We start from the raw sequence: 22,939 nt of genomic DNA, 5'->3' as shown, positions 1-22,939 counted from the left end.
GTCTAACCTAGATTAAGTAGGAAAGGAAAAACTCCGCCTAGAAAGGCTACTGGGACATGTATATTGCTACAAAAGCAAATCTGCAGCGACAGAGCTCTTAAATTAACAGTAGCTGAGTCAAAGTCCCACTTTAGCTTTTAATAAAATTGATGTTAATGCTATTGCTCCCTTATAATGGGAAGAACTCCAACACAGAATCACAATTTCCTATGATAAGCCCTCAGGAAGAATATAATTCTCTAAAGTCACTTGGTAACCTGATTCACGCACCACAGAAAAATTCTTTCCCACCAAAATGCTAGATAGAAATAGTTAATAATCTGATACCAACTATGCTAAGAACCTATTAATCTTCCAGAAAAACCCTCCAAAAACAGAAGTATACAAATAAGCTAGAGCAGAGATAGAAATAAATGATCACATAGAAGAGATGATTGGGGCACCTGGGTGGCTCAGTTGGTTAAGTGTGTGCCTTCAGCTCAGGTCATGATCGCAGGATCTCCTAGGATCAAGCCCCACGTAGGGCTTCCTGCTAACAGAGAGCCTGCTTCTCCCTCTCCTCCCTACTCATGCTCTCTCTTGCTATCTCTCTCTCAAATAAATAAATAAAATCTTAAAAAAGAGAGAGAGAGAGAGAGAGAGAGAGAAAGAAAGAAAGAAAAAGAAAGAAAGAAAGAAAGAAAGAAGGAAGGAAGGAAGGAAGGAAGGAAGGAAGGAAGGAAGAAGAAAGAAAGAAAGAAAGAAAGAAAGAAAGAAAGAAAGAAAGAAAGAAAGAAAGAAAGAAAAGACATGGTTAAGGCAAAGAAGCCCTGGTACTAGGGAAATTCAAACAACCCAACCTGAAAAGATTCAATCAGGTCACTCAACATGACCACCATAAATGAAAATGTACGTCCTGGGCTGTTTTCTGGTCTGTACCACTTCACATCATTCCTTACATGCTATGCCAATGTCCGATAAAGTCAGTTTAGTTTACTTTTTCCTTTGAAGAAACAAGCTGATGCAGAGGAGCCGTCCTTATCTTTACGACTCTTCAGAATGATACGTCTCAAAAATAGAGCACCGAGGTCTTTGTTCAAAACAATTACAGTGACCACAGATGTATAACCAGTTTGATTTTACAGGCATCTCTAAGTGTCTCCAGATGTAGGCAGTTTCCAAAAGAGAATCACTCTCTGCCTTTGTTATATAAGGTCAACATCCAAAAACCATTTAAAGCCTGAGCATAGAATAAAGCAGGCTATTTTACATTTGATTGTATCAGAAAAACATTAAAAAGGTACACTGAATAATCGAGTTTGTGCTTCCTTTCACCAGGAGGATCTTCCTAAAACAATCAAACACTAACACAGCACACCCAGATCTAAAAACAAAGCTTGAATTTCTAATCTTTTATGGATGCTGCTCACAATCCTTCTGTAATATTAGAACACAAGAAATAAAAAGCCACATTCATTCCTCCAAATTAAGCATCCCCATTTTAATCTACCATGAATAGAGTGTCCAAAGTAGACACGTACCTGGCACAAAATCCAACTAGAAGCCCACAGTGATCCCAGCATTGTAACATGCCAAGCACCAAGGATGACGTAGCAGTTTATCCAGAAGACAGTGATGCATGAGCTGGCTGGATTGCAGCGTAGTCTGAGTGATACTGCAGAACACACTGCGAGAGACCGTTTTACATTCGGGCTTTCCCAAGCAGAGAAATCTTGGATCAATGATAGTCCTCTTTTGAAAATCAAATTGCCGTATATAAAAAGGTTTAGTTATGGACTCTAAATTCTGTTCTTCTGATCTATATGCCTATCCTTGCAACATGCCACAGTGCCTTGAAAACTATGGCTTTAGAGTAAGTTTGGAAATCAGGTAGTACAAGTCTTCCAACTTTGCTCTATTAGGTCCTCTGGATTCTCATATAAATTTTAGGATCACCTTGTCAAACTCTAGAAAGGAAAAAAAACAACAACCCTACTGGGACTTTGATATGGATTATGAGTTTACAGATCAATTTAGGGAAAAGAGCCATCTTGACAATACTGACTTTTCCAATCCCTGAACATGGACTGTCTCTCCATTTATTTTTGTCTTTAGTTTCTCTCAGCAATGTTTTATATTATTTATTTATTTATGATATATTTATTTATTTATTTATTTATTTGAAAGAGAGAGAGCATGAGCAGGAGGGGCAGAGGGAAAAGAGAGGCTCTCAAGTAGACTCCATGCTGAGCACGGAGCCTGATGTGGGGCTCTATCTTACAACCCCTGAGATCATAACCTAAGCCAAAATCAAGAGTCAGACACTTAACTGACTGAGCCACCCAAGTGCTCCTGTTTTATAATTTTTAATACTCAATTTTTACACTTATTTTGTTAAATGCATTCCTAAGTATTTTATTCTTTTTGATGCCATTATGAATGAAATTATTTTAATTTTGTTTTTTGCTCATTTATTGCTAACTAGTTTATACAAATACAATTGATTTTTGTATATAGCCTGTGATCTTGCTAAACTCATTTTGAAATTTAACAACTTTATTGACACAGCATATATTTCAACCATTTAAAGTAGTAATTCAACGGTTTTTAATATTTTCAGTTATGAACCGTTATCAAAAAATGAAATAGAACATTTCATTCTCCTAAAAAGAAACCTCAAAGCAAGCAAGTAACAGTCACTCCATATTTCCCCCTAACCCCTCACTATTCTAGGCTGACTAATCTACTTTCTGTCCTTAGAGATTCCGGTTATTTCACACAAATGGAATGATATAATACATGGTCTTTTGTGACTGGCTTTTTTCACTTAGCATAATGCTTTTAGTGCTGTAGCAAGTATTCGTACTTAATTTCTTTTGATGGACAATTAATTTTCCATTGTATGGATATATCACATTCTGTTTATCCATTGATCAGTTGATGGATCCTGGATTGCTTCCACTTTGTGGCATTAAGAATAATATTGCTGAGGACATCCATGCACATATGCTTTCATGGGGAGTTGCAGGATCATATGGTAAATACTTAGATTTATAAGAAATTTCCAGGGGTGCCTGGCTGGTTCAGCCGATAATAGAGCATGTGACTTGCAATCTCAGGGTTTAAGTTCAAGTCCCAAGTTGGGTGTAGAGATTACTTTAAAAAAAAAATCTTTAAAAAAATTTTTTTTCCAAATTCTATTCCAGAGTGGTTGTTTCATTTTACATTTCCACCAACTATGTACAAATGATCCCATTTCTCCATACTCTTGCAAACATTTGATGTCATCAACTATTTTTTTATTTTAACCAACCTGATAGGTGTGTAGTAATATCTCATTGTTATTTAATTTGCACTTTTCTAAGAGCTAATGACATTAAACATCTTTTCATGTTCTTATTTGCTATCTGTATATCCTCTTTGATGACATTTGTCTCTTTGTAATTTCTTTCTCCTTATAAGGACTTTATTGATTCACTGTTGTCATACTTTAAAAAAATTCTTTAAACATGTTTTCCTTTGTTTGTTAGGTTTTTTTTTTTTTTAGGATTTTATTTATTTATTCATGAGAGACACAGAGAGAGAGGCAGAGACAGGCAGAGGGAGAAGCAGTTTCCCTACAGGAAGCCCGATGCAGGACTCGACCCCAGGACCCCGGGATCATGCCGAGCCAAAGGCAGACAGACACTCAACTGCTGAGCCACCCAGGTGTCCCTCCTTTGGTTCTTTAACACATTCATAATAGCTGTTTTTAAGATTTTGTCTGCTAAATCCAGCATCTAGGGAAACTTGGAGACAGTTTCTATGGACTTATTTTCCTAAATATGGGTCACATTACATTACCTCTTTTCATGTCTCATGATTTTGTTGAAGACTCAATGTATTAAATAATTTATTGTAGCATGTCATGTCAAGATTCTGCTTTCTTTCACCTATGAAGGTTGTTTTGTTACTATTATTTCCTCTCTATGTCCCTTACTTCCTTGACTTTAATAGCTTGTCTGGGCTAAATTTGTGAAATCTGTCTACCCCTAAGTGTGCAGCCATGATGTCTCAGTTAATTTTCTTTTTATTGCTTGTTTTTATGTTGAAACCTGTCTTCTAGGGTTTAGCTTAGATGTCTCCCAGTGATTAAGCAGGGGTTATGTTTAAATACCTAAAGCCAGTATGGCTTCTATACTCTGTTCATGTGTCTGTGTGTGGGGTAGGATGGCACATTCACAGTTCGGGACATTTTCAAGTCTGCTCTGGATTTACTTCCTATCAGGCCTTGTCATGTCTACTCTGCATGCACGCAACCTCAGCCAGCAACATGCTGCTCCAACTACAAACACACCTCAGTCTAGTAGAGCCATTGGCCCACTGACCAAGCCAATGCCAAGATAATAATTTCCACTGACAAGAGCAATGGTCGTGGGTGTCATCTACTACCCAAAGTGAGTAAGCTCCCTTCAACCTCAGCATCAAAACTGACAATCTGATGGTTTACCTCCATTGGCAAAATCTCCACACCAACCCAAGCTGAGGGGAGGGAATGGGAACAGGCTTAGGGAAGAACACCACAAACTCCTACTGTTCTTACTGAAATTTAGCAGTTTTTCAAACAATCTTTTCTCAGATTGCTGTATGCCTTTTGGTTGATTTCAAGGGTGCTGAAATGGTTTTGTCAAGACTTACTGTTGCTTTTTGGGTTATGAATTTATTGACCCTTACTCAGCTATAGTTGGAAATCCTGTTTTACTTACTTTTTGAGATATAACTTCATACAATAAAGAGCAAAAATATTAAGCATACACTCAATCTTACATATGTATATAACTGCATAACCAACCACTCCATTAAGACACAGAATATTTCCAGGGTCTCTGAAGGCTCCCTTGCATTCCTTTTCCAGTCAACACTATTCTTTTTCTTTTTTTAAGATTTTTATTTATTCATGAGAGACACAAAGACAGAAAGAGAGAGAGAGAGAGGAAGAGACACAGGCAGAGGGAGAAGCAGGCTCCATGCAGGGAGCCTGACGTCGGATTCAATCCTGGGTCTCCAGGATCAGGCCCTGGGCTGAAAGCAGCTCTAAACCACTGAGCCATCCGGGCTGCCGAGTAAACACTATTCTTAATTCATCACTACAAATCAGTTTTGCCTCTTCTTGAACTTCATAAATATAGTGCCATTCTGAATGTATTTAATCACTACATTGCCTATGAAATTCATCCTTGTGACAACAGTAGCTTATTTTCATTGCTATGTAGTATTCCATTGTGTGACTATTTCATAACTCATCTACTGATGGATATTTGAGTTGTTTGTGAATCTTGACCACATTCATCCTTGTACTTGGTTTTTGGTGAACAAATGCTTTCATTTCTTTTGAGTAAATACCCAGGAGTAGACTTGCTTGTTGACAGAGTATGTGTATGTTTAACTTTAAAAGATACTACCAGATAGTCTTCTAAAGTAGTTGGGCCAACTTATACTCCCACCAGCAATGTAGGAGTTCCATGAACCCCACATCCTTGTGAATGCTTAATACTGTGAGTCCTTTAATACTAAGCTTTTTAATTGGAGTGGTATTTAATTCATTGGAATTTTAAGTCACAAATCCCTGATGACCAAGGATATTGAACACTGTTAATAAGTTTATTATTATCTTCTATTTCTAGGGGATTTGGATATCTTCTTTTGTAAAGTTCAAGTCTTTTCCCCATGTTTCTAATGGGTTGAAATGTCTTTATAAGACACTGAAACATCAAGGAAACCAACAACAAGACAAAAAAGCAACCTACTGAATGGGAGAAGATACTGCAAATGATGTATCTGGTGAGGGTTAAGAGCCAAAATATATAAAGAACCCATACAAGGGATGCCTGGGTGGCTCAGCAGTTGAGCAGCTGGCCCAGGGCATGATCCCGGGGTCCAGGATCGAGTCCCACATCGGGCTCCTTGCAGGGAGTCTGCTTCTCCCTTGGCCTGTGTCTCTGTCTCTCTTTCTCTGTGTCTCTCATGAATAAATAAATAAAATCTCTTTAAAAAAAAAAAAACCATACAACTCAATACCAAAAAACCCCAAGATCCAATTAAAAAATGGGAAGAGGATGTGAATAGACATTTTTCCAAAGACATCCAGATGGCCAACAGACAAATGAAAAGACTCTCAACATCACTAATCATCCAGGAAATGCAAATCAAAAAACCACAATGAGATTATCACCTAACATCTGTTAGAATGGCTTTTATTAAAAAGACAAGAAATAATAAATGTTGACAAGGATGCAGAGAAAATGGAGCCCTTGTGCACTATTGGGAGGTATGGAAAATGGAAAAAAATATGGAGGCTTCTCAAAATATTAAAAATAGATTTTAAAAATTTTTTTAATTAAAAATAGATCTACCATACCACCCAGCAATTCCACCTCTGGTATTTCCCTCAAGAAAACAAAAACACTAATTTGGTAAGACATACACACTCCTATGTTCATTGCAGCATTATTTACAGTAAGATAAGGAAACCTTAAGTATCCATCAATACATGAATGTAAAGACGATGTGGCATACATAGACAATGGATATTACTCAGCTAAAAAACAGAATGAAATCTTGCCAATTGCAATGACATGGACAGACCTAGCAGGTATCATGGTAAGTGAAATAAGAGAAACCACAAATATCTTATGATTTCACTTATATGTGGAATCTAAGAAACAAAACAAACAAAACAGAAACAAACTCATAAATGCAGAAAACAAACTGGTGATGGCCAGAGGGCAAGAGAGTGGGGGGAAGGGCAAAATAACTGCAAGGGGATTAAGAAGTACAAACTTACAGTTACAAAATAAATAAGTCACATGGATGCATTGGGAATATAGTCAATAATCTATAATTACTTTGTATGATGATAGATGGTAACTAGACTTGTGATCATGTATATAAACACTGAATCACTATGTTGCACATGTGAAACTAATATAATATTGTATGCCAACTGTATTTCCATTAAAAAGAAGACATTGAAATATCTTTTTCTTATTGATTTATAAGATTCTGGTAGCAAGATATTTTATTCCTTTCTTACCAAATGACAGAACAAGTAGGCGGAAGAAAGGTCAAAGATACTGAGGAACAACACAATTGAAAAACTCAACCTACGTATATAGAATTCTGTAACCAATAACTGCAAAACACACATCCTTTGCAAATGCTATGAAACTTTATTAAAACTGACCATATGGCTGGTTCTGTCAGTGTAGCATGTGACAGAGAGTCATGAATTCAAGCCTCATGTTGAGCATAGAGCTTACTTAAAAACAAATATAAATAAATACAACAGAAATTGATTTTAAAAAAAATTTGACCATACCCATTTGATCCCGGGACTCTGGGATCACGCCCTGGACCAAAGGTAGCACTAAATCGCTGAGCCACCCAGGCTGCCCTAAATAAATAAAATCTTAAAAAATAATAATAATAATAATAATCACATCATGGGGCGCCTAGGTGGCTCAAGTCAGTTAAGCATTTGCCTTTGGCTCAGGTCATGATCCAGGGTCCTGGGATTGAGCTCTGAGTCGCACTCTTTGCTCAAGGGAAGCCTGCTTCTCCCTCTCCCTCTGGCACTCTCCCAGCTTGTGCTTTCTCTCTCTCTCAAATGAGTAAAATTATAAAAAAAAAAAAAAAAAAAAAAGGAAGGAAGGAAGAAAGAGAGAAAGAAATAGGAAGGAAGGAAGGAAGGAAGGAAGGAAGGAAGGAAGGAAAAGAAAAGAGAGAAAACAGTAACCCAGTATCAGGAATGATGAAGAGGAAACTCCCTACAAATCCTAAAACGTTAAAAAGAAATGAGTATGTTATTATAAAGTTTATGTCAATAAATTTGAGAATTGATTCAAATGATAAATCCTTTGAAAAATAATTTTCTATTCCACCCAACAAGAAACAGAAAATCCAAATAATCCTAAATCTACTAAAAAGATTGAATATATATGCATAATTTAAGATACTATTACTTTTTGTGACTGCCCCTAGCCAATCTTTATATTTCTCCCATGTATTCAACAAGTATCTATTGAGTGCCTACTATGTGCGATACAAAGTGCTGGGTATGCAACTGCAAACAAAACATGTATGATCTCTGCCCTCACACTGGTTACAGTGTAATAGAGACAAGCAATCAAATAAATATGCTAAAGAAAACATTAAAATTGCAGTAAGTCCTTTGAAAGAAAAACAAAAAGATTATGAATAATAATAGCAGGGCTCTCTGAGGAAGTGAGATTTAATCTGAAACCTTTAGGGATCCCTGGGTGGCGCAGCGGTTTGGCGCCTGCCTTTGGCCCAGGGCGCGATCCTGGAGGCCTGGGATCGAGTCCCGCGTCGGGCTCCCAGTGCATGGAGCCTGCTTCTCCCTCTGCCTGTGTCTCTGCCTCCCTCTCTCTCTCTCTGTGTGTGTGACTATCATAAATAAATAAAAATTAAAAAAAAAAAAAATGAAACCTTTAAAAAAAAAAAGGCCTCAAGTACTTACTGAGAGAGTAATCCAGGCAGAAGGACAAGCATGTGTGGTCCTCAGGGAGGAAAGACAAGCACACTACAGGAACTGAAAGGCCAGTATGACTGAAGCACTGTCAACACATGGAAGCTGACAGAAGTCAGTTCATTCAGGGCCCCCATAACCAAGTTAAGAATTTAGTATCTTATGCTAAGTGCCACAACAAGAAATCAGGAGGCAGAGAATAAAGTGACCATTCTAGTAGTAGCCCAAACAAGAGTTAACAGGCTAAAACTTAACTAAGGTGATGGCAACTGAATGTATTGAAATACTGAAGACAGAAATCAATAGAACTGAAGCACGATTCCCCAGGCTTCCGACTTAAGCAGAGTGACCCGAGGCAATATTTTTAAGTAAGATGTAGAAGATTATAGAATGATCGAATTTATTGAAGATAGAGAGATATCTAGAGTTCAGGTCCAGGGACGCGCCTGGCTGGCTCAGTCAGTAGAGCATACAATTCTTGATCTCGGCGTCATGAGTTCAAGCCCCACATTGGGTGTACAGCTTCCTTTAAAAGAAAACAGTTTAGATCTATTCACATTCAAGTGAAGACTTCACATAAATATCTGAATGTAACAATTCAGCTCAGATGACAGATATGGGATGGATATCACAAACAATGGCAGTCACTGGCATATACACAATAGCAAAGGGATGAGATTATTATAGGAAGACAATGTATACCAAGTAAAAGAAAAAGAAGGTCCAAGGACAAGCAGGACTAATTGTTGGAAATAACATGAAAAAGGAAGAGCTTGCAAAGATTAGAGAGTACCAGGGACATAGGAGGAAAGATATATTTTTTTAAGATTTTATTTATTCATGAGAGACACAAAGAGAAGGCAGAAACATAGGCAGGGAGAAGCAGGCTTCTCGCAGGGAGCCCAATGTGGGACTTGATTCTGGAACTCCGGGATCATGCCCTAAGCTGAAGGCAGACGCTCAACCGCTGAGCCACCCAGGTGTCCCAGGAGGAAAGATTTTTAAAAAGCATGGTTTTCAGGAGAAAAGAGAAGGGTGTGCTTCAAGGAAAAAGTAATCACCTGTACAGAGCTACCAAGAGGCCTGAAAGCACCCACTGAATTCAGTAATAAAATAGTCACTGGTGATTTTTCATGTAAGCAGTTTCAAGAGCAGAGTACACAATAGTGCAGCTTGAAAAAGGAATGGGAGACGAGCAAGTAGGAGCTCTTCTGAAAATCTTGGCCATGACATGGGGCAGACAATTAGGGTAGTAATCCAAAAGGAGTGTGGCTATCAAAGAAAGATTTTATAAAAACAGGAGTCATTAGAGCATGCCTGAATGCCAATGGGAATGACTTAGTAGAAAAAGGGATTTTAAAATATAAAGAGGGTCCAAGTCCCTGCTCTGCTGTGTCGGGTACACTTGGACCCAAGCTCGAGCTTGTAAATAAACCCTCGTGTGTTTGCACTGGAAAAAAATAAATAAAATAAAATAAAAATAAAAATAAAAATAAAAATAAAACAAAACAAAATAAAATAAAATAAAATATAAAGAGGAGGAGGATGACCAAAGGAAGAAGTCCTTGTAACATGAAGGAAAAATAAGAATAATACAGACACAAGTAAATTTGAAATTAGGTGTTGGAAGGAAGAATTTCTGGTGTGATAGTTTCTATTTTCTCAATGAAATATGACGCAAAGTTACAAATTCAAAGTGTGTCTAGAAAACACTTAAGGGGGTCCTACATCTTAAGGACAATGAAGAAAGAATGCAATGGCTGTTGTGGAAATGCATGGCCAAATAAACAGAAGAGAAAAACAAAATAGAGGAAAGAATAAGAAAAGCTTCACAGCACAGACTATATTTGAGAAGGATTCTTAAAAGTGATGACCTAAAAGGATGAATAGAATTTCAATAGTCAGAGGAAGGGCATTCTAATAAGAAAACCGCAGAGGAGGACAAGAGAAAAATCCTCCTATCCCCTCAAGTAGGTGCCCTATTTCCTTCCTTGCCATCAACTTCTTAAAAGGGTACATATTGTCGACACTACTACTCCTCCACCATTTATTCCCTAACTTAATCTCTTGCCAATTTACTAAAGCTGTTCACCCCAAGATCCTTCTATGTATTAACTCTAGTGCTTTTTCTGTTTTTTTTTAATCTATTGCAGTTCTATTCAACACTGTATGATGCATCTTCCCCCTTAAAATTATGTTTTCCTTGGTTTTCTTGGGTGCTCCTTTGATCTCATTGATCATTTCCTGTCTCCTTTTCTCCCCTCCTTCCATTTAAAGGTAGAGTTATCCGTAAGATTTTCCCTTCTATGTTTATAGTCCCCCTCACAGTGATATAATGTACTTGCACAACTTTAATTTCAATGCAACAAACTTTTATTAAGTATATGCTATATGCCAGACACTATCCTAAACTCTGAGAAAGTTGTTCTCAGATCAGGTTTCATTATCAGATTCAACTGGAGAGTATTAGCATGTAGACTGCTGAGCTCCATGACTGTAAGTTAAGCAGTCTGGGACAGGGCTTACAAATGCTGTTTTTTTTAAAGCTCCACAGATGATTCTGTCGCACAGCCATATCTAAATACTGTTTTCCACTTTATGTATGTCTTAGTATGACAGGCAAGATGCTTAATGATCTCAACTCTATCTTACCCGCCTCTTCTTCCATGATACTAAATACCCTGTCTCCCTTACATTCCAGTAATACTCAGTGACTCATAATTGCCCAAATATGCTAGTTGTCTCAGTTTGGTACCTTTGCATAGGTTGTCAACCCTACCATCACTAGTGTTCCTGCTATAAATATATTTATCTCTGTTGCTTGCCCGTTTTCTGTTCATTCCTTTGAAACTCAGTTCAAACAAATCTGAGACACTATTAACTGTTATAGATCTCAACAAGCCCACCATAATAATGATGAAAGCTCTTGTATTGGGAATGTGAACCTGACATAATGTTTGGATAGACAATATTATATCCTATTGGTAAAAAGGACGCATTGAAATAATGCTGAGATGATGAGTTTACCTTTCAGAAAGATTCCAATGGCCATATGGAGCTATACTCACAGGGAAAAGAGATTGGAGTAGAACTAAAATACTCTTGCCATAACCTAAACGTAATAAAAGCAAGAACAATGCAGTGGCAATGCAAAGAAGGGAATGGATTCAAGAATTACTGGGGTAGGGGAACCTGGGTGGTTCAATCGGTTAAGCATCTACCTTTGGCTCAGGTCACGATCCCAAAGTCCTGGGATCAAACCCCATATTGGGCTCCCTGCTTGGCGGGAGTTTGCTTCTCCCTCTCCCTCTGCCTCTGCCCCTCCTTCCTACTTGTTCTTTCCCTCTCTCAAATAAATAAAATCTTAAAAAAAAAAAAAAAAGCATACCTAATTAGGTGTGAGGGGTGGAGGAAAGGGGAATCTCATATAATACCAGATTTCTGACTTGGGAGACCAGAGAAATTAATTAAGGCAGTACTATTAATTAAGGTAGATCACAAGACAGGATGCAGCCTAAGAGAAGAGGGCTACAGCCAGGAAGCTTTGCAGAAAATCAACAATTAAGGGGCATCTGAAAAAAGCCAAGCCTATTCAAGCACCCGAGAGGGAAGGGTCAGAGGGAGAATTGGGAGAAACTTAATAAAACATGAGTAGTTTCAAGAATGAGTGAAATGTCAACACTGTCAAATTCTGCCCATGAGGAGGTCACCGGTGAGTTTTCTATGTGTAGTTTCAAAGAAGTGGTAGAAGCAGAAGACAACCACAATAGGGTAAGAAGGAAATGGAACTAACTACCAGGTGACAGTAGCAGATTGAGCATTCATGTATTACTGTTCTCTGCCAAATATCACACAAAAATGACAATAAAAAAAAAAGAGGCATAAAGATATAAGAACAAAGAAAATCAAAGAGAAGTCCCTAACAGGTAACATTTGTCAAAAAATTACAGAAAACAAAAAAAATAAAAATAAAAAAATAATAAAATAATTTTTAAAAAATTACAGAAAACAGAAAATGGATGGTCAAGAAGTAACTGCCTCAGAGACCAAAGAGCCTATTGTAGGGAAAGCCACTTAGAAACAAGCATGTGGGCAGCCCAGGTGGCTCAGTGGTTTAGCGCTGCCTTCTGCCTGGGGTGTAATCCTGGAGACCCAGGATCGAGTTCCACTTTGGGCACCCTGTGCCTGCTTCTCCCTCTGCCTGTGTCTCCACCTCTCTCTCTCTCTCTCTGAATAAATAAGTAAACAAAATCGTAAAAAAAAAAAAAAAAAAAAAAAAAGCAAGCATGATTCCATTCTAACACTATGGACAAACTCAGGAATTAAAACCGTCCAGTAGATCTCTCTTAGAAAGGGTGGAGACACAGCTGAAAACCAAATAAAATCTGTAGTTTACCTAAAAGTATTATATCCATGTTAACTACTTCATTTTAATAAATACAGGTTTGCTAGATAAAATACAGGATGCTCATTTAAGTTTTTGCATTTCAGGGAAACAATTTTTTATGGAAGTAGGTCTAATGCAGTATTTGTAGTACTTAATTTTTTATACAAATAATTATTTGTTGTTTATCTGAAATTCAAAATTAACTGGGCAATCAAAATTAACTTTATTTGCTATATCTGACAACTCTAGATAAATGTACTATGGTTATGGAAAATATTAATAGGGGAAGGTGAGTGAAGGATACACAGGAACTCTGTGCTGTCTTTTTAACTCTTCTGTAAATTTAAAATGATTTCAAAATAAAAAGCTAAAAAAGATGAAGCTTATAAAGATTGTTAATGACGTGAGAAAATGCTGTTATATGAAAAAAAGCATATAACAGAGCTGTCTATTCATTATGATATCACTTATGTGTTTTTTTCTTAGAAATCACCCAAATTACTACTCCTAAGAGCTTCTTGTGTGTCTATCCCAATTATTTTATTTTTGTAAGATTTTATTTATTTATTCATGAGAGACACACAGATCGAGAGAGGCAGAGACACAGGCAGAGGGACAAGCAGGCTCCATGCAGGGAGCCCAATGTGGGACTCAATCCGGGACTCCAGGATCATGCCCTGGGCTAAAGGCAGGCGCTTCACCACTGAGCCATGCAGGCATCCTTTTATGTATGTGTTTTTTAATGAAATGTATCCTTATGGGGTAAAAATCACCAAAAAGAAACATGAGAATTTTTTTAAAAGATTTTATTTATTCATGAGAGACACACAGAGAGAGGCAGAGACATAGGCAGAGGGAGAAAGCAGGCTCCATGCAGGGAGCCTGACGTGGGACTCGATCCCAGGTCTCCCTGCTGGGAGACTGATGCGGAACTAGATCCCAGGACCCCGGGATCACGATCTGAGCCAAAGGCAGACGCTCAACCATGAGCCACCCGGGTGCCTCAAAACATCAAATATTAATAGCAATTATTGCTAGACAATCATATTCCGAATTGTTTCTATTTCTTCGTGCTTTTTGTATTTCCAACTTTTCTATAATAAGCATATATCTAATAATTTTAAGTTTTAAGTAGTAAATGTAAACTTCATTTGCAACTTTGTGTTCACAGGAAGAAAGGAGGAGGAAAAAGTATGCATTGCACTAGAGGAATAAAAATAATAAACATTGTCAAATGGCTGTCCTAAGCCCTACTTACCATATTCATAATTTCATTTCTATAATTAGCTAAGTTTATAGAAAAACTCTGGAGATTATAATACACAGACAGATCCTATTTTCTGAATGGAAAGAGTGGGTGGGAAACAGAGCGAACTACTGCCTTCAGAGAGTACCAAGTTACCAATCTCATAATGACCTTCTCTGTCTACTCACTTCTGAGGCACCATGGCAACTGGGAACCTCAGAATATCAAGGAAGGAGCATTGAGAGTAAAGGGTTTGGAAAGCTGCTGGGGGAAGGGAGAAAGCTCAGGGAAGCTGAATGAGAAATGTGAAGAAAACCAAAACATAAGAACATCCTCACAGGCCCATCTACAAGCAAAGCCATAATATAAACCCAAAACTAGAGCCAGTTTTCTAATTTCCCATGTTAAAGCTTGGAGACAGATGAGAAATTTCCGGCCCCCTCAATAATGGTTATTCTCAACATCCGAATTATAACATTGATAGTATATGTGTACTGTAATTAAAGCCTTTCAGGGTGCCTGGGTGGCTCAGTTAAGTGTCTGCCTTCTGCTCGCTCAAGTCATCATCCCAGGGTCCTGGGACAGAGTCCCCGGTTGGGCTCCCTGCTCAATGGAGAGCCTGCTTCTGCTTCTCCCTCTCCCTCTGCCTCTGCCTGCTGCTCCTCCTGCTTGTGTGCTTTTTGTCAAATAAATAAATATAATCTTTTAAAAAATAAAATCCTTTCAAATCTAAAGTTCTAAGTTTTAAATCCTATTATGCAAAAGACTTAAAAAGGTTTTTCCAGTCAAAAAATTTTACTTCCCAAGAGAACTCCTCCATAATAAATAATATCATGTTACATAGTATGGCACATTTTACTTTGCCAAAAGCTTTTGCAGATAAGTATTTAACTTCACCTCCATTAGATTTTAAATTTTGTTTAAAGATTTTATTTATTTTTTCATAGAGACACAGAGAGAGAGAGAGAGAGAGAGAGAGGCAGAGACACAGGCAGAGAGAGAAGCAGGCTCCATGCAGGGAGCCTGACATGGGACTTGATCCCGGGTCCCCAGGATCATACCCGGGGCTGCAGATGGAGCCAAACCACTGCACCACCGGGGCTGCCCTCATTATTAGATTTAAACAAAATCACTTCATACTCAGGAGTTTAAAGTGACAGACTAAAAAGAGTTTTTTTCCAGGTCAAATAAAAACATACACAGCTAAAACTAAAAAGCTTGCCCTTCAAAGCTTTTGATCAAATTACGATGTATTTTATAATGTCCACTTTCATTTAACTACAAAATTCACTAAAATATCATCATTACCACAACACTAAATTGTTTTGCTGTAAGTGCTATAACTGTTAAAAATGTAGAATGGTAAATTATCCTTTATTTTTCCTTCTATTTCTCTCTATACCATCGTGATTTGCTTAAAGATTTTATTTATTTATTCATGAGAGACACAGAGAGGAGCAGAGATATAGGCAGAGTTAGAAGCAGGCTTCCCGTGGGAAGCCTGATGTGGGACTCGATCCTGGGACCCCAGAATCATGCCCTAAGCCAAAGGCAGATGCTCAACCACTGAGCTACCCAGGCGTCCCTGCTAACTTCCTTTTAAAAAAACTGCTAGGCACTGTCACAACAAAAGAAGGGGGTATACTATGATAGATTTAAGGAAATTTAAGAGACAGAATACACAATGTATGGTCTTGGATAGGAGTCTGGATGAACCAGCATTCTGGAGTCAACTGCAGAAACTGGAATACAGTTGATGTATATACTAAATGAGATGAAAATTTATTGAAATAGAAAAGTGGGGGGCAGCCCAGGTGGCTCAGCAGTTTAGCGCGCCTTCAGCCCAAGGTATGATCCTGGAGACCCAGGATCGAGTCCCATGTCGGGCTCTCTGCATGGAGCCTGCTTCTCCCTCTCCCTGTGTCTCTGCCCCTCTCTCTTTGTGTCTCTCATGAATTAAAAAAAAGAAAAAAGAAAGAAATAGAAAAGTGGGAATACTTGACAAAAAAAAAAGCACAGATTATGAAACCGTGTATACAGGATGATCTCAGTTCAGTGGAAAGAAATGCATGTGTGTGTGTGTGTGTGTGTGTGTGTATATATATATATATATATATACACACACATACATAGATAAGGATCCAGAAGACTATACAGTGGTATCAACAGGAGTAATCTCTGGTTGAGGGATATACAAGGCTTTATTTTTGCCTTCTTATATTTTTTTTCAGGGTTTTCTTTTTTAAAGACTTTTTATTTATTTATTCATGAGAGAGACAGAGCAAGAGAGAGAGAGAGAGAGAGAGAGGTAGAGACACAGACAGAAGGAGAAGCAAGCTCCATGCAGGGAGCCTGACATGGGACTCGATTCAGGGTCTCCAGGATCACACCCTGGGCTGAAGGCGGCGCTAAACCGCTGAGCCACCAGGCTGCCCTGTTTTCAGGGGTTTTTTAACGCTTCTTTAATAAAGCATTACTTAGAGGGCAGCCCAGATGGCTCAGCGGTTTAGCACCGCCTTCAGCCCAGGGCACGATCCTGGAGACCCAGGATGAGTCCCGCATAGGGCTCCCTGCGTGCAGCCTGCTTCTCCCTCTGCCTGTGTCTCCACCTCTCTCTCTGTGTCTCTCATGAATAAATAAATAAAATCTTAAAAAAAAAAAAAAAAGTAGGGATCCCTGGGTGGCGCAGCGGTTTGGCGCCAGCCTTTGGCCCAGGGCGCGATCCTGGAGACCCGGGATCGAATCCCACATCGGGCTCCCGGTGCATGGAGCCTGCTTCTCCCTCTGCCTGTGTCTCTGCCTCTCTCTCTCTGTGTGTGACTATCATAAATAAATAAAAATTTAAAAAAAAAAAAGTATTACTTAGAAATATATTTTTTAACTTCAGTATTTTCTGACTTCCATATCTTTTTTTTAAAAAGATTTTATTTATTTTATATTAAAAAGAGTGCGCTCACAAGCAGAGGGAGGGGGAGAAGGAGAAGGGGAGAGAAGATCCCAAGTAAACTTAGCACTGAGCACAGAGCTGAACACAGGAGTTGGAGGCTTAACGGAATGAGCCACTCAGGCACCCCTAACTTCTCTTTTTAATAAGGTTAACATTTAATCATAGGAAAATTGCTCAAAGAGAACATCAGCGTATCTATTATACACAGCGCTCTAGTTTAGCATCATGGCTGACAGTATGGGCTCTGACTGGATCCAATACACAGTTAGCTGTGTGACCTTGGGCATGTTGTTTAGCCTGTGTTGCAGTTCCCCATCCATAAATTGTGGGTAATGATAGTACATGACTCACCTCACGAGGTTGTTGTAAACTGTGTGGTACTCCACGTAGAGCACAGTGTCTAGCATATAGTAAAGCACTTGATGAAGTTACCTATTAATACTATTATTATTCTCATTAGTCAGTGAGAAAACAGATTGCTAATTCTTACAGATAATGTGAAAAATAGGGAAGCCTGGGTGGCTCAGTCGGTTAAACATCTGCTTTCAGCTCAGGTCATGATCCCAGGGTCCTGGGATTGAACCCGGAGTCTGGTTTCCTGCTCAGCAGGGATCCTGCTTCTGCCTCTCCCCGCTGCTTATGTTCTTTTCTCTCTCTCTCTCAAATAAATAAAATCTTAAAGAAAAAAAAAAAAGGAAAATAAGATAGGATGTAGTAGCAATAGATCAGCTTTACCTCACTATCCTTGTCCCCTAAATTTCCAAAATTCCCTCTTGACCCAATGGGAACAAAAGCTGAAAGTCACTCACAGATCCTCAGAACCTCACCTCATTGCTATTTCTCCTAGATGAAGGTCCGTACAGCTCTATGATATGTATTTTAATGCCAGTATAATTAAATGAGTAGTGTTCTATTCAGTTTCAGGTATACAATACAGTGATTCAATAACTCTATTAATTATGCAGTGCTCGTCACAGTTAAGTGTACTCTTCTCTTAATTCCCTTCACCTATTTCATCAATCCCCCCATCCATCTCCTTCTTTGTGTTTTTTTTAAAGTATATGACCAGGGGTGCCTGGCTAGGCTCAGACAGTTAAGCATCCAACTGTTGATCTCAGCTCAGGTCTTGATCTTGAGGTCATAAGTTTAAGCCCTGCATTGGGCTCCATGTTGATCATGAAGCCTACTTCTAGGATCAGCTAGGAGATGATCCCCAACTCAGTATATTACCCATATTTCATGACTGGTATCACTGGACAAACTTTACAGATTATTTCTAATTACAAAATAGCTTTAAAACTCAAAACTTAGATTTTTCTGAAGTGTCAAAAACACTTCATAGGCAATCGCATATATGGATTGTAAATTTTCTGAAATGTTGATACAGTACTTTTCTTTCTAGACCAGAAAAAAGATAGTAATGTAACTCACCTCAAGGAGCCTTTCCTGAGTGAACTTAATCTCTTCCTCCTACAAAGAAGCAACTGCTATCTTTAACCCATCCATAAAGCATCATATGATGGATTTATGTATACAAAAATAACAGGAATTACAGATTGTTCTCAAATGAAATCACCATTAACATCCTTGCTAAGTATAAAATGTTGGCTGTTTGATACTTTAGCCATTTATTTTAAGAAGCTTAAGGGAAAACTGAGATAGGGTTTCAAATACTATAACATGAATTATAGGATAAAGAAGGTTTAAAGAAATCACACTACCCTAAGAGAGACCCAACTATGAGGCTCACCTGTTTCCAACTGGATTTCAAACAGAATTCAGTATACTAGTTGACAAAACTGATTACAGTCTTTGTTTGGTTGATAGCGTGATTATGGAGTGATCTGGATTTACCCTGCATTGTAAATATTCAGAAAAATCTGACTTCAAGTGGCATCCCACAACGAACAGACATCATTATTCATACAACCAGATAGCTCTATTATATCCTACAAAATCACGCTTAAGTTCTCAAAATTAAGATGCCTATAGTCTTCAGTGGTCTTTCTTCTCAAATATTCAATTAAATATTAATAATGAGGTTCAGAAATCTAACAGCCTAGCTGACATATCAATCCCTTGCTGATCTTATCTAAAAATAAAAAGTAAATGGGCACCTGGGTGGCTCAGTGGTTGAGCGTCTGCCTTTGGCTCAGGTCATGATCCCGAGATTCTGGGATCAAGCTCTGCATCAGGCTCACCGAGGTAGGCTCCTTCTCCTTCTGCTTGTGTCTCTGCCTCTCTCTCTCTCTGTGTCTCTCATGAATAAATAAATAAAATCCTTAAATTAATTAATAGCAAGCCAAGGCACAGGTGTCTACAATGAGGCTTATATAGTTCCACAATACTTTTTTTAGGATATTATTTTCAAATGTTTGGGTTGTAAAGCTTAGATTGATTTTATTTTTAAGTTATCTCTACACCCAACATGGGGCTTGAACTCACAACTCCAAGCTCAAGAGTTGCATGCTCCACTGACTGAGCCAGGCAGATACCCCTCGGACATAAAGCACAGAAAGTGATTCTCCTTCAGTGATGCTCTAGAAAATTTGTGATACAAATCATCTCCATCTCTGGACATAAAGCACAGAAAGTGATTCTCCTTCAGTGATGCTCTAGAAAATTTGTGATACAAATCATCTTCATCTCTGGAACAGTCTATTTTCTATTCCTGCCTACCCATCATGACCATTAGGCTTTTCATTTAGCATAAAAAACCAAGCCCCTTGGGGATCCCTGGGTGGCGCAGGGGATCCCTGGGTGGCGCAGCGGTTTGGCGCCTGCCTTTGGCCCAGGGCGTGATCCTAGAGACCCGGGATCGAATCCCACATCGGGCTCCCGGAGCATGGAGCCTGCTTCTCCCTCTGCCTGTGTCTCTGCCTCTCTCTCTCTCTGTGTGACTATCATAAATAAATAAAAATTTTAAAAATATATTAAAAAAAATAAAACAAGCCCTAAACTTGAGAGGCCCACTCTCATTCTATACCATGGCAGTCACATTACTTGGTTTTAGATGACCTTTAGTAATCACCTCTTAGAAATGCAGCTGCCCCTTTAATCTATATTGCCTATAAAAGATTAGATCGTTCATTCAGGAAGCTAATCCTAAATTCACCCAGTCTCTAACTCTGGGCTCAAAGAGTGAAAAAAGGGTTTCTGAACCACTATCTTCATTTTCATAGATGAAGAAAATGAGTCCAAAGAGGTAATTTTTATGAATTCTCTGTGGTCACATTATCTAACTGGTGGCAGATGCAAGAACAAAGTTCTAATATCAAGCAAATTTGACTCAATTTAAATTAACCCCAAGGATACCATATCCACAAATGACTTAGAAATGGATCAATGGAAAACATGTGTTCTATTTTGAAACATTAAATAGCTAAGAAGCAAGTGGGAACTCCTCAGACTGCTGATCACACTTCAATCCATGGCTCTTCCACAAGCTATGGGCATGAGTTTTCCAACAGAAGCGCTTGCAAAAATATTCTCAGGCACTCATACCACTGACCACACAGTCTTTGCAATAAGAGCCATCGATTTTGGGAGTAACTTGGAAACTACAGGCTGCCTTGCAAATCACTGGCTAGTTTCCTATAATGGTGTTTATATCATCATTGCTAAACTTGCAATTTCCTAATCCAACAAATGGACAGTCTGTTTCACACGGTCTCAAATTGGACAAATTTCTCAAGGTGCTGCTGTGTGGCTTTAAGAATTTAGATTTAAAAAAAAAAAAAAAAGAATTTAGATTTAACCCGGTCTTTCCCAACAGGAGCATTACGACAGTTTGAGGACAATTCTTGGCTATGTGAGATTATCTAGTACATTGAAGAAGGTTTAGAATCATTGGTCCTCTGTCCCTTAAATGCAAGTGTACAGTAGTAGTCTTCCCTTATCTGTGGTCTCATGTTCCAAGGTTTCCATTACCCACAGTCAACCGCCATCTGGAAGCAGATGATCCTTCTCCTAACACATCATGAGAAGGTCAATAGTAGCCTAAAGCTATGTCACAATGCCTACATCATTCTCCTCACTTCATCTCATCATGTAGGCATTTTATCCTCACATCATCACAACAAGGGTGAGTTTGGTATATGATTTTTGAGAGAGAGAAACTACATTCACATAACTTTTATTATAACATATTATTATAACTATTCTATTTTATTATTAGTTATTACTATTAATCTTTTACCATGCCTAATTTATAAATTTAAAAAAAATTTTAAGATTTTATTTATTTATTTATGAAAGACACAGAGAGAGAGGCAGAGACATAGAGAAGCAGGCTCCCTTCCAGGAGCCTGATGCGGGATTTGATCCTGGAATCCTGCGATCACGCTGTGAGCCGAAGGCAAATGCTTAACTGCTGAGCCACCCAGGCATCCCTATTAATTAAACTTTAACATAGTTTATGTATGTATAGGAAAAAACATAGTATATAGAGGTTCAGTACTATCTGCAGTTTCAGGCATCCACTGAGGGTCCTGGAATGTATCCCCTCTAGTCCCACCAGTCACCACCCCCACACATTTACAAATGACCTTGAAGGGTAAGATATCACCACCAGTATTAGCCTTCAGGTCAACCATTAAGTGAGCTATAAAGTTCTAAAAAATGTTTATATAAAGACTTGACCCCTTTTATCTGCCACAAAATATTGTCCTCTATTCCTCTTTTTAAAAGCCCAGAGATTAGATAAAATCCTTTGTTCACTGATTTCTGAAAACCAACTTTGTCTGAACTAGCTATATAATTAAGACATTTCTTGTCAGGGAAGCAGAGTAGGAAAGTTACTGAAATGGAATCAGGGCACTTGATTCTGAATTCCAGTCTTCCAGCTATTCACCCTTAGGCAAGTTATTTCCCCTCTTTAGGCTTCAGTTCTCTCATCTACTTAAATAAAAGGCATTAGACTACATTATCTCTCTGGCTCACTGCAGTTCTAGGAATCTGTGACATAAAACATAATTAACTGGCTTAACTCTTTCCTTTTGACCTCTACATAGCTAAATGGGGGTGACCATCAACACTTACTACCCTATGTTTCAGAAGCAAGAACCCCAAAGTCCCAGGAGAGTTACATTTAGCCAGACGCAGAATGGGATTTTACTACACAGTCTATATCTTGAGTATATAAAAAGGAGCTTAATTATTTTAATGATCCATTAATAATAGAAGTACCAAGATAATAACAGCAATAGCCACTCTAACTAATGTTTATCTCTGCTAGACCTATCATCTCAAACCTGGCTGTACTTTAGAATCACACGGATAGTTTAAAAGAAAAATGCCGCAGCTCCAAACCAAGCCAATATCAAATGAATCAGAATCTCTGGAGATGAGTCTCATTTCTTAAGGCTCCATCAAGTGATTCTGATGTACAGTGAAAACCAAGAACCACTAATCCACACCCTGTAATCCAAGAAATGCGGAGCAAATGACCAAAGGTTAGTATATCACATACTAGTCCGTATAATCAAACATCAATAAATAAGAATAATCTAGTGTTGCTATTTACTGACATTCTAGATTACATATAAAGAATTCCATTTCTAGAGAAAAAGGAGAGGTCTATAACAACCTTTTATTCCTGCCACAGGTTGTTATTGAGGACTGACCCTGCCAGAAATAGATTATACCTTTCTGACATAGTAAACCAGTTCAAAGAAAGATTACTATAAATTTGCGCAACCCTGCAAAAGTCTTATCAACCATTAAGATAGTTACAACATGAAAGTAGTACAGAAAACAAAATTCCTCAACCTAATTCTCACTGACTAGATGTCACTAAAAGACCTAGTATGTAGAAAGAACAGGAGAAAGTTGAGAGGAATATTTAGGAAAAGA

At 38.3% G+C, this 22,939-nt stretch overlaps 1 protein-coding gene across 7 annotated transcripts in view; it reads right to left on the bottom strand.

The window, feature by feature from the left end:
• ACACA (acetyl-CoA carboxylase alpha) overlaps positions 1 to 22,939 on the bottom strand; it is a 294,471-nt gene that overhangs the window by 200,711 nt on the left and 70,821 nt on the right. The window lies entirely within an intron of this gene.

This window comes from Vulpes lagopus, chromosome 12, assembly GCF_018345385.1.
Source record: "Vulpes lagopus strain Blue_001 chromosome 12, ASM1834538v1, whole genome shotgun sequence".
NCBI classification, from domain to species: Eukaryota; Metazoa; Chordata; class Mammalia; order Carnivora; family Canidae; genus Vulpes; species Vulpes lagopus.
The sequence above is the reverse complement of the archived record's forward strand: the minus strand, read 5'-3'. Positions and strand labels throughout refer to the sequence as shown.